Source organism: Phoxinus phoxinus, assembly GCF_949152265.1.
Source record: "Phoxinus phoxinus genome assembly, chromosome: 21".
Taxonomy (NCBI): Eukaryota; Metazoa; Chordata; class Actinopteri; order Cypriniformes; family Leuciscidae; genus Phoxinus; species Phoxinus phoxinus.
This window is the reverse complement of record NC_136896.1, coordinates 13,363,021-13,376,644: the sequence shown is the minus strand read 5'-3', so window position 1 is coordinate 13,376,644 and position 13,624 is coordinate 13,363,021. Positions and strand designations below refer to the sequence as shown.

Sequence of the window (13,624 nt, the reverse complement as noted above, 5' to 3'; positions counted from 1 at the left end):
TGTTTGGACAGTATATGTGCATTAGACAGCAGATGTAGTTGCATATGTGCGTGGACAAACATGCTATATATCTGACCTAAATGTATGTCTTCTGTCAGGAGGAAGTGAAAATGAGAGTGTGGCTTTGTGTCTCGTCTCCGCTGTGACATAATCAGAGCCCCAGATTTATGAGCAACCAGATCCCTTCTGAGGCTTAGCACTGTAAACAACTTGGATCAGGCCACAGATTTAAGAACATGTACCACTTGCACTTGGTACTTTTGGTCAAAGAAGATTAGACATGACAATTTTTAATTTGTTTCTGAATCCGTTTTATAAGTCGATAATGCCTCCACTGTCTTTTTATAGCATAGGGTCTGAAATTCTTATAAGAAGAAGCCAAATCAGGGTTTGAGCAATCAGATGAGAACCACAAGAGAAGAGGATCATGGGAATCACTGGCACGTTACAAATTAAACTGGTGCAAATTAAGAATCCTGCAACAATGCTGTTGTTGCTCAAATGAAACTTTAAATCTGTACCACTCATAAATAAAAACAACATCACACCAGTTTGACACACACACACACACACACACACACACACACACACACACACACACACTACAAATTGCATGAATTTAATTTCTGTTTTAAATTTAAGTATGAATTAAATGTCCAAAAACTTAACATAATATGTAATATAATACTTTTTATATATATTTTTTTTATTTTAAAATAATATTTAATATATACCATTATAAAAATGTAAAAACATTTATAATATTTAATACATATTTAACATAGCCTACATAGATCATATATAAAATATATATATATATATATTACTTTTTTATCAATATTATATTTTATATATTATATATATATATAATGTTATAACAAATCCAAAGCATTTTGAAAAATACAATATATACATTTAATTTTATATTGCAAATAATATATTATTTTAATATAATATGTAAAATATAAGATTATAAAAATATATAAAAACATTTATAAATTTAATGTAATTATATATAATTATATAAAATTAAATGCACCCTAAATGTATATAATTATTTTGTATAAAATGTATACAATTATAAAACTTAATATGTAGCCTAGTATTAAAACTAAATTGTATATAATTATAATATATATTATATATCTTATATGTATTTACTTTACATGTTTTTATGTATTTTTTATAATCTTATTAAATATGATATTATAATATATTATTTGCAATATAAAATGAAACATATATATTGATATATCTTGATATTTTGTTAAATAATAGAAAGACATTTATACATTTTTTAAATGTTTTGACCATTGTATACTATACCATGTCTGATTTATAATCTATAACAATATAAACACACACTCTTTGGATGTGACTTGCTCAGCTTTCTGATGTTAAAGAACAGCATTCCACTGTGAGTACAGAGAGAGCATGTCCTGCAGAAGTGAGACTTCAGTCACTACAACCCTGCCCTGAGACGCCCGTGATAGCTTATCTTGTAAACTTGAATCTCTGATCCATGCAGACAGAATTATTCAGGCCTGGCATGTATTTAAACGTTGCAAATCTCTCAGGGGCCTTTCCCAGCTTTGCCCTCTCATAAACATTTTCTTATCCTGCATGAGCAGGAGCTGACATCCGATGAGTTTTTCATTATTAAGACCTGACTTAATCGCACTATAAACAGGAATAACACAAAATGACAATGACAATAATAATCATATTTCTGCAAGGATAAGGCAAGGAGAATAATCTTGGCGTGACACAAATGTAATCCCAGCTCTAGCACATTGTCTGTAAGGATCTAAAGCCCACACATGCACACAAAACCACCTAAATGCTGTGCAACAATTAAACTCTGCTAATGAGAAAAAAGTGTATATAAGCGCCATTCAAATATGTGTTTCCATTAAAAATATTGGTTTCAAAATAAATAGTGTGCTGTATCCTTAATTAGTCCCCTGACGAATGAAAGGAACGTTCTCTCTTTAACTGACCCATCTGACAACATATTATGAGGCCTGGAAGGCAATTATAATTTAAACATCAAATAAAAGGCCCCAATCTGACCCCTAATATCCGGGGTACTTCTGAATGGCTGTTGTCGGGAATGTTTTTGACCACATGGCAACCAAATACAACTGATGAGACGTTTAACCTTGCCATCTTGCACCAGAAATCGTGCAGCTGACAAAGACGTGACTGCAGCTCTGGTGCAGATTTCCATTTTTTGGGGTTAATTTAGAAAGGAGAGAGCCATAAAGAAGAGGGGTTTCACAAAAACAAAATGGAAAACGTGAGACATGCTGGCTACTTTTATCTTTATGGAAGGTAATTCTGCATCATAGCAAGCTGATACAGAACATGAGGATAATTTCTCATATCATTTAACGTGTATGTAGTTCCCATCAACTCAAGCGAATCCTTGAATGATGATGGGATTATGATGGAGATCATTTGCATGTTGTAACAGGCACTGTTTTACGGTGAGGAACGGCACACTCTCTTGCTGTTGCATTCCCATTTATTATGCAAATGAAGCACCGCTTCTTTCTCCTGTAAGAACAATGAGAACGGGCACAGAGGGGGGCATCATCTGGGTCATGCTGGGTTTTAAAGCTCCCGCTTTTGTTTGCTTTTGGCACGGTCTTGATCTATCAGAGGGTCATTAAACAGTAAAGTAGGACATGCCGGAGCTCCGCCGCCGAGGAAGATGAACGGACCGCTGGAGCTCTGCCCAGGTGGTTGAGTGGATGGTTAGAGATCACTCAATTAGCACATGCAGAAATTCATTTAAATCGGTCCTGACATTGTCAAAGAGCGGCATCGAGCGCTCTGTACGCGACCCTCTGAGCTGAGTGGGTGACGGTGTGTGTTCCTGACGTCTGGAGGTGGCAGAATAGGTGCAGATGCTATTAACCCTCAGCCTGTGGGTTTGCAAAGCCGCATCGGCCCGGACTCCTCAGAAATGCCTATCTCTGTGTGACCCCCCTCACACACACACACACACACACACACACACACACACACACACACACACACACACACACACACACACACACAGACACACACACACACACGCCCAGTGAGGCACATTAAACAAGGGTGACAGGTCTGCTGGTCCGCAGCCAGGCTAATGGCTACGCTGCCTGAGAACGCAACGCTTTGGCTCTATGTGGACTGTGGAGTGTGTGAAATGTTCAAAACATTCTCCCATTACCATCTTAGTCGCAGTCACACAGAAGTTTTAAGACGGCTGAGCAGAAGGGATACGGCTATTGAAGGCCAAAAGGGTCCTGTTGGCCTTTCATATACAGCTGGCAGGAACAGGAGAGATTATAGGCCTATATGTTTTTATGTCATTCAGTTTTTCTGAAACAGCTTATTTAATGTGATTACTAGCAAAATATTTGAAAATAAGCAATGAGAGGCTAGATGTTTATAGAGACTTTTATATGTAGGCCTATATTTAAAGGGATAGTCCACCAACAAAAGAAAATTCTGTCATTTACTCACCCTTGTGTCGTTCCAAACCTGTATGACTTTCTTTCTTCTGTGTCATACAAAAGACGACATTTTAAAGAATGTTCGTTACCAAACAATTTTGATTTCAATCACTTTCATTATATTTTTGATCATACAATGTAAGTGAAATGGGAACCAAATCACTTGGTCACCAACATTCAAAATCTTTTATTTTGTGTTCCAGAGAAGATATAATATCATACAAGTTTGGAACGGCATGAGGGTCACTAAATAGGCCTAATGATAATTTTAATTTTGGGGTGGAATATCACATTGATTATATATCTGATTATGAATAAATTGGTTTACTATTTAAATAAATAATATAAGAAAGACTAGGCATATATGTGCTCCTGTAAGGTGAAATCCACAGATGAGTCTCTGCCTCAACAATAATGATTGCTATTCAGGCATACTCCTGCAGGGGGCATAAGTGAACAAAAAAACACTCTGGAGAACATGAAAACAAATAGGTCTTCACATCCCATTACAATAAATGAGTGGTTGAGTTAGAGAAAGCATTACTAGGGGTGGCTTTTCAGCTAATGATCAGAGAAAGGGGGTGCCTAACATTTAGAAAATGCTGTTTGTCAGCCTGAGGAAATCCTGATACGTGATATTCTTAAATTAAATTAAATGTATACAAGTAATACAAACACATAAAAATGACATACATGACTGGATTAAAGTTTAGCCTGCAGTGAAGAGCAGCTTGTTTTGGACCAAAGGTTCGTTTACAGGTATGGATGAAATTATATTGATAACATGTTTTTGACCATTTTCATATTTAATGTGTTGTTAAAACGAGAAAATGGATTGATAGAATTTACTTTACTTAAAGTTATGTCACAATATTTAAGAATGTTGTTTTTTATGGGGGAAATCATTAACAGGAGCAAAATGTGAACCGCAACTAAAAACATTTTTAAACATTTAAATAAATACAAATATATGGATAATTGTTTTACTCCAATATATATAAATTCAACAGATTTAAAATAATGGCGCTGATGTATGATTTTAATTGTTGATGCCTATATGCAACAAACCCTTGCTGTATTTTGCTGGAGGCCATCTGTAAGGTACTCTCAGGGTGGGCTGAACAATTGAGGCAACGGGTGGGTGGTGGTTGCCAGGGTGGGCCAAGATCATATTTAGGCAGGCCAGTCCCACCCAGGCCTTTGCTGGAGCCAGGCATGCTTCTCTGATGACATGTTTTATGCATGCTTTTGAGTAAGACAGTACACCCTACGCATCAATATGTCACCATCAAGCTAAAACTTCAACATTCATTAAAGTGTTAGTTCACCCAAAAAGGAAAATTCTGTCATAATTTACTTCCCCTTATGTCGTCCCAAACCAGTAAGACTTTTGTTCATCTTTGTAAAACAAATGAAGATATTTGTTATGAAATCTGAGAGCTTTCTGTCCCTCCGTTGACAACTACACAACTACAATTTTGATGCTTCATAAAGAGATCACAAAACTATTCTATGAATTGAGCAGAATTTGAGCGAAGACTCGATTGCTCTACATGATGAACAGAATTCATTTTAGGCTTTTATTAACATATAAACATTGATCAGCGAACATAAAAAGCTTAACCAAACATGCTTGACGCGAGAGAACAAATCTCATTGGTTCTTGAGGAAGCTCAAACATGCTGCGTAACATGAGGCTGAACCTCATTGGTTCTCACACATCAAGCGTACATGCTTGAACTTCCGTTTACCACAGCTGACGTGTGCGATGAAGAATGTTTATGTGAATAAAAGCCTAAATTAAATCTGTTCATCATATAAAGCGATCGTTTCTCTTCAGAAAATTTGGACTAAACAGCTCAATTCATATGAATTAGTTTTATGATCTATAATTTTTTGAAGCACCAAATTGGTAGTTGCATATAGTCAGAGCTCAGAGGAGGTACAGAAATCTCTCAATTTCATTACAAATATCTTCATTTGTGTTCCCGAAGATTAACAAAAGTCTTACGGGTTTGGAATGACATGAAGGTGAGTAAATTATGACAGAATCAATTTTTTTGGGTGAACTATCCCTTTATTATGAATATTGTAGCCTGATTGTAGAATAGCGTCCCTTTTAAGAGTTTTAATGGCAACCATCAAACGTACTGTTAATTGTTCTATCAGTATTAAGGGGTAAAATATGTTCATCATACACGCCTCAAGGATACTGGAGATGCCAAAGGGTAAGAAGTGAGATCAACCATACACTCATCACATCACTAGTCCACTGATTCACACCATTAAGTGCGTCTGGGCCCCCCCAGCACACCCGAGATCAAGCCCTTCACATCGAGGGCATCGCCTGAAGACAATCCATAGGGTGGTGAATAAGCGCCCCTAGCCTTTGTAGCACAGAACCTAATGCATATGCAGCAGGGTCTATAGGCTATGGCTTCGGCCCGCTTCTTGTTCAAAATGCGAAACATTTTAATGTGCTTCCATGAACCTTGGTTCAAGCAAGTGCATACTCTGTTTCAGCACTTCAGAGAAAGAGAAGCCTGCTAAACACTGACCTCCGCTGCTTTAACATCTCGCAGTCTGAATATTCAGCCTGCGGTGAATAAAAGATGAATTCGCTTTTATACTCTATGGTGCCGCTAAAATGTTTGGGGGGAAAGGGGATCTGGAAAGCATGTGTATTAAGAACTAGCAGTTATGCATAACATGCCCCTTCCATATCTCAATGGACTGCCATCCATTCATTCACACGTTAACCAACGAAATATGAAAGTAGACTGATCTGGACCTTTACACTCCAGATTCAAGTTGTTGATTTCTTCCAACCACTCCACAAACCAACATTTCCTTCTTGGTTTGGCCCAGTGCACTCAAAAAAACGATTTTCTTACTCAGTATTTTTGACTTGTTTTTCAGTATGAATGTCTAAACATTCTTAAATCAAGATACATTTACGTGACAAGCAAAATTACTTAAAGGGATGGTTCGGCGTAATTTCAACCTAGGGTCATGACCTCGAGCTTAGTGCAGGCGCTAATGGATCCAAGGTTGTATCTCGTAAATTACCCCACTAATGGTACCAAACTAATACAGTAGTACAAATAGCTTCTGTACTCATAAAACGAGGCATTGGAAAGTTTGTAAGTACATCAGGAGTTTATTTAAATAACATTTAGATCGCTAAACCGGACGTCGAGGTCACTTCCGTGACTTGGGAAAAGCTTGCGCGATCATGGTGCAAAGGACTTTAATGGATAGTTCACCCAAAAATGTAATTGTTGTCATCATACTCACCCTCATGTTGTTCCAAACCTGTATGAGTTTCTTTCTTTTTCAAGATATTTTGAAGAATGTTGACAATCAAACAGTTAATGGTAGCCATTGACTGGTAGCCATTGAAAAACGGCTACCGTCGACTGTCTGGGTAACCACTCTTCAAATATCTTCTTTTGTGTTCAACAGAAGAAAGAAACTCATACAGGCTTGGAACAACATGAGGGTGTAAAATTATGACAACATGTTATTTTTGGGGTAAACTATCCCTTTAAAGTCGACATGAAATGGAACCAGTAAACACTTCATCAGAGCCATTGCAAGAATGATATTAAAGATTACGAGGGCACATTATTATTATTTTTTAAACAATAGGATAACTAATTTATAACAAATACAACACTATTATATAAAAAACTATTTCATTGTGACTTAGGGAACATATGGCACAAGGGTGAATGAGAAAGAGACTTTCACAAATGCAAAAGTGGGCAGAAACAAAGGCAGGCTGGGAAGTGTTGACTATCCGTGTGCATGCTCTGTGTCACAAGCAATAAAATAAACTAGCCTGCCTGACTAAACCCTCCAGCCTGCTTTGTTCACTCATTTGACGGCTCATCAAAATGCAGTTACCTCTCGAGGTCTCCAAGCTAGTGCTGCCAAAAGCACCTGTAGCAAGAGAAATTATAAAAACAAAACGACACGCTCGCTCAATATTTAACGCTGTGTGGACGGCGTGCTTAATGTGAAGTGAATCCCCTCAAAGCGTTCAAAATTCACAAAGAATTAAATCAGACTTTATCTATGAAGAAAGAGTGAGGGTCAAATTGAGTGTAGACGAGGTTTCAGTCAGAAAGGGGTTTGACTGCCCTATCGCACCACCTCCTCTGTACGCACACACGCATGTAATACATAATTAACCATGCATACTAGATGCATTAATGCAGACATTCACAAATATTTAAACATGATGTTGCTTCCAGGCAAAACTGTCCAGTCAGCAACAGCTGCATGATGTCACCAGTAATAATGATCTAACTCTGCCTCAGAGCAGCACTTCCTTCCGAGGAATGGGACTATGGGACTCTAATGGGAGTGTTGGAATGTTCACTCGGCTTTTATAACTCTTAGTAATCGGATTGAGCAACTTGCTATGTTTAATTATTTTGTTAAGTTTAGACTCATAAAGACATGACAAGGCTCTGGGTATTTCCCTCTGTAGAGAGAGTCACTGCAAAAAAAAAAAAAAAAAAAAAAATCATCAATGTTTTTGTCTTGATTTTTTTAGTAAACATTCTTAAATCAAAATGCAATTAATTGAGAAACAAAATATATAATTTAGCAAGTCTTGTTTTCTGCAAAAAAGGTATTAAAATTAAGTGACTTCACACTTAAAACTAAAATGTCTGGGGTAAGAAAAATAAACTTGTTTTTATTTTAAATTAAGTTTATTTTTCTTTCCCCAATTGGCCGTTTTTTGTTGTCGCTTGTTTTAAGCATAACATAAAGTCATCTAATCTTGAACCCCCAACCACCGCCACCCCCCACCCCCAGAAAAAAACGTACTTAATATCTTACTAATTAAGTAATGTTGCTTCACAAGTTAAAAAGTAAATCAGAATGTTTAGATATTTGTATTGGGAAAACAAGACAAAGATACTGAGGAACTAAAACTCTCTTTTTGTTTTTCAGTGAAAGAGAACGGCTGCTGGTGACCACTTGATGGTGCTGTCAAGCAGCCAATGGTGGTTTGTACTTTCAGAACTTGATAAAAGATTCATAAAACAGCATAAGGACACCTAACCATTCAGCTCTCAAGACATGAAGGCATTTGTGTCTCTGGACGGTTAACCACAGCATGATGCAAACAGTGGAGATCAGCTGGTGCATACAAGAAGCACTAAGGCAGAAGTGTTTCACGAAGGTTGAAAGACATTGAAAGACAATACATTGGTTTTGGAGCAAGATCATTGGGAAATTATAGGCTATTTGGTTATACCTTGGACTCATGGCTCTTTATTGACACAGCAATCTCACTTGCATTCAAAAGCTGCTATGTGTTTGCCAAAAAGGCATTTTACTTGCACTCTAAAAAATGCTGGGTTGTTTTAACCCAATTTTGGGTCAAATGTGGACAAACCCAGCCTTTGGGTTAAATTTTTAAACGTCCATATTTGACCCAAAATTGTGTGGATCAATAATAAACCCTCTTTGGTTTGTTTGAGAAGATCTTCAAAATGCTTCCATAAGATTTAGTGCTTAAAAGGGAATGATACTACCTTTAGACAGTTGGTCTCCTTTTGTTTCCTAAGCAGTGGATATGATCTGATGTGCTGTTCGAGGGTGGTTTGTTTTGATTTGATCTAACTTAAGTCTCCATGATGATCTTACTGTTTCCTGTTAAAAACAAATAAAGATTTGTTAAAAAAGGAAAGACAATGCATCCATTGTTCTCTACTTTTTATAATGATAATTGAATCCTACATTTAATTTACCCATGCATTTGACTTCATGTATTGAAGTCATTGTTTAGACTCTTTTGTAAAGAATGATTCAACAAGTAAAAGCGAAAGAAGTCTGGTACAAATTTTTTTTATTACAAAATAATGACTAACTTTTGTTTGATTCTTTGATTAATATAAAGTTTAAAAGAACAGAATTTCTGTCATGGCAACTTTGACAAGTGTTTGGCTAATTGCAATGACAATGTTATAACATATTTGGTCTTGGTGGAATAGATCTGCAATGCTGCTGCTGTTATTGCTGCTGCTGCTGCAGAGCAAGTATACGGGACTTGCTACTGCCTGCCAATACATAAACACTGCTGTGAGCAAGTAGACAAGCTGCTGCTAGCTACAATGTAGCATAGCCTACACGAATTACCCGTAGCAGATACAAACCCAATCTCACATCAATTCACCTTTGGCTAAGCCCCGCCCCATTAGTTACTGTTGCTACCTCCTACAACTTCATCTGGGCTCTGGTTTGGTATCAACATGGCTTATGCTGTGACAGCTCTTCCTGCTGGAATTTTATCAAACTTTTATAAAGCAGCAAATAAAGTGTCCGATAGAAGTAGGTAATAGGGGCTGCAATATGGGTTCGAAGGCTATATTCAAGACATACCGGCGAAACGCAAGCAACAACAAGGCATCCAAATAGAGGCAAAAGCATAAGGGTCACAGTTAAAAAAATGAACCACCGCATATCGAGACGGAGGCTGTGACTAACAATATCAAAGAGCAACACTGTTCATGCAAAGCTGGGTAGGTCTCTATTCACTTCTATAATCGTTGTTACAAAGCAAACGGACTACGCAGGTATAAAGTTGTATTTATTAGCAGCGTGTGCTAGCGTATCAACAATTAGGGTAGAGAACCGAAATCATAACCTAAAACAGCATAAAACTGTCTAACTAGTATAACTTCACAGTAAGGTTAAAAGCAAAATTTATCTTAGAGCACAAAACTGAGCTTGTTAAACCTTGAGGGGTTTCGCTGACTGTGAGGACGTCCACACATTAATCCAAAAACGACACTTGTCAGTATTTTACTTTGGTTTTGGGAAGGGAAAAAAACGGACACCCCCCTCCAACCTCTCTGGGAAACGCGTATCTGTGTTACAAATGCCCCAAGCACAACGTTTAACCATATTTTTGATAAAACTACGACGGTAATAGCCTGCCGAGACCAAAAATATGAGACGCCTGTGTTAAAGTCAATGGAGCGCTGTAAAAAAGTGTCGGACCTCTGTGGGAGCTCGTTCTTGGCTGCGCTGTGATTGGTCAATCTACATTCTAGGGCGTGGCTTAGCCAAAGGCGAATTCCTACGAATTTTACGAGGTGGCTAATTTGTACTTCATACGACCTCACTCGTATGCTACGATTTCTGCTAAATCGTACATATTTTACGAGTTGCCCATTCTGTATGAATTTGTACGAATGACCTGCCCCTGCCCCTAAACCTTCCCATCACTGGGGTTTAGACAAATTGAGTGATGTCGTACAAATTAGCCACCTTTTTCTCACTCGTACGAATTTGTTCAAATTGGTCGTGAGATAGCTTTTTCTATACAGGTGGAGCTGAGGAAGGTGCAGGGTTTCTGAAAGCGTGCTGTAAATGTACATTTATTTGAAGGTTGAGCAGTGAGCACGCGGGCTCATTTGCTACTGATTCAGCAGGACAAGTACGCTGTGTCTGTGCCCAATAGACTCAGAGAATTATGTGATTGCAAGGTTTTAAGGACATATTAGCCTGTGCCATCAAGAGTTTCTGAGAGAACTTTGTATTTATTAAAAAAATTAATCTTTATCACTTTTGATCAATTTAATGCATCCCTGCTGAATAAAATATAGGGCTACTAAAAAAACGGTCTACACAGAATTATTAAGCACAGCTGTTTTATAAACATTTATAATAATAAGGAACGTTTCTTGAGCAGCAAATCAGCATATTATGTTTATTTTTTTGAAAGATCATGTGACTGAAGACTGGAGTAATGGCTGTTTAACACAGCTTTACCAACACATGCAGGAATTAATTACATTTTAAAATATATTTAAATAGAAAACAGTTATTTCAATTTGTAATAATATTTCACAATATTATTATTTATTTTTTTACTGTATTTTTGATGCAGTGGTGAGCCGTGGTGAGCATTAGAGACTTATTTCATTAAAAAAACATTGAACGGTAATGTATATTAAATAATATTGTAGCCTATATAATTAATTACTAACCTACTACCCACTGTTGGCTTAAGTTAATACTGTAAATAAAGCACATCGCCCCAACTGTGACCTCGAGATGGATGGAGAGACACTCAGCATGACAAACTAAGCGCTGCGTTTAGTGCGTAATGTAAACTACTGTTCGAGCGTCACGACGGTAAATGACAAGACGAAAGCCAATCAAATCGTGGGATTGGCCATCTGTAGTCTTTGCTGTCAGCAAAATAATCCAATTAGCAAACACGCCTTGTGGAGTTTTGGCCAATCATCGAGCCACTTGAAGAAACTATCCCTCCCCTCCATCAAGACGCACAAGACTCTGAACCAAAGGATATCTTGGCCTCCCTACAGAAGCTGATTATTCGGATCTATGTAATGATTTATCCCACACCATGATCCCATATTGATACGAAACTTAGAAAGATTTAGACAACAAGTGGATAGATTTGTTCAGGGACATCTGCGTTGGCGTCAAACATGCGCAATAATTCACGCTATCAAAGCAGAGAATCACCGTAAACGGAATGATCGTTTCTCATGTGAAGTCACCCTGATTGTTTGTTTTTAAAGGAAGCGACAAGCATATCGACTCCGAAAATATCCGCAACCAAGAGACCGAAGTGGGAACGAACGCTGACATCCACCGAATATCTGGAAACGTAAGTATGGGGACGTGTGGGCCTGGGGTTTGTTCGACGAGAGCTCATGCTAAGCTAACCAGCGCGAGCCTGCGCGTGATTTCATTGCTAAGTATGAGGCTTGTTGTGTAACGAGCGAGTTGACACACAAGCGCAGCTATAACGATATTAGACTGACATTACCGCCCACTTTCCGTTTGGATAGAACAAAGAACCACTGTTGTTGTTATTGTGTGTAGGTTCCGAGTTTTATTGCTTTTGTTTGTCCGGTAGCTGCGACAGATAAACAAGCGCGCGTCAGAAATAATCCCATCGGCTCGTGCTCACTGTTAGTAAGAATTCAGTGCATTATGTAATCAACTCGGCTCCTGTCAGCTTTCCTTCTGTTTCTCTGACATGTTTTAAGCTTTTCTCACTCAAACTTGACGTTTCATTTGTCCTTTAAACCTACAATGTGTTGGCTCACATTTCCCCTTCGTTTCATGCTTACCATAGTTGGTTACTTTTGCCTTACTGGGTGTTTGCAACGGCCTGATTTATGCTGAAATCTTTGCAGTTTAGTTCTTGCAAGGCCTCGTAATTTATAATATTTACTAATATTATTTTCACAGCTAGTTTTCCTGTAATACAATATAATGTGATTCATACTTAAGATAAAGTGTTGGTAATATGTCTCCTAACTGATATCAGGAGGAGCAAAAGCTTGAATTAATATAAATTTGGAGACGTTCATGATGATTAACAACACTTTTATATGATATATCTGGCTTAAAGTAGAATGATGGCAAAAACTTTGAGTGACTGTCTTCTGTCCTTCCATTACCTCAGTTTTGTGGTGCATAGTGTAGGCCTATACACTTTAAAAAAAATCTCTGATACAGTTTTTAAGTGTAATTTCTGATTAGAAATCTTTCAAACCTTAATTCCATAGTAATACTTAATACATCTTAATTAATAATACATCAAACCTCACTTAGTTCTAAGCATTGCAGTGCATGCTTAAAAATGTATACTTTAGTGGCCTTTTGCAAGTGCCGTTTCATATCTCATGTGGGATGACTTGGATTTGTAATCTTTTGCTTGACTGAGTTTAACTATGAGTTAAGTTTCAGAAAGTTTAGGGTAAGTAAGATTTTCTTTTTTTTAAAAGAACATACTTTTATTTAGCAAGGATGCTTTGAATTGATTAAAAGTGACAGTAGAGCCATTTATAATGTTGGAGTAACTGAAACACACACTTGACACAGTGCTCATCTGCAAAGAGATTAAACGTCTGATTATAACTGTAGATAAAGTGCTTTGGGTCACCACTTGTTAACTCGATCGGTATAACTGTGGACTGTAGACATGACGACAGCAGTTAATGATGCTTTCTTTATCATGATTGAACACTGTGTGAAACTTTGACCAAGCCTGAGTGCCGAGTTTGCAGTTGTTCATCTAATGCTGATTGCTAAAGGATGGATCTGCA

The 13,624-nt window shown here is 37.4% G+C and overlaps 1 protein-coding gene across 4 annotated transcripts in view; it reads left to right on the top strand.

Annotated features, from left to right (window-relative positions):
* The first annotated feature begins 11,582 nt into the window (after positions 1-11,582).
* ppm1bb (protein phosphatase, Mg2+/Mn2+ dependent, 1Bb) overlaps positions 11,583-13,624 on the top strand; it is a 30,518-nt gene continuing 28,476 nt past the window's right edge. The window contains exons 1-2 of one of the 4 annotated variants that reach the window (XM_079596404.1): positions 11,765-11,887; positions 12,086-12,174. The gene's annotated coding sequence lies outside the window, so the exon portion shown is untranslated. Of the gene's footprint in view, positions 12,175-13,624 lie in introns of all 4 variants that reach the window. The other 3 variants (XM_079596402.1, XM_079596403.1, XM_079596401.1) reach the window with 3 other exon arrangements.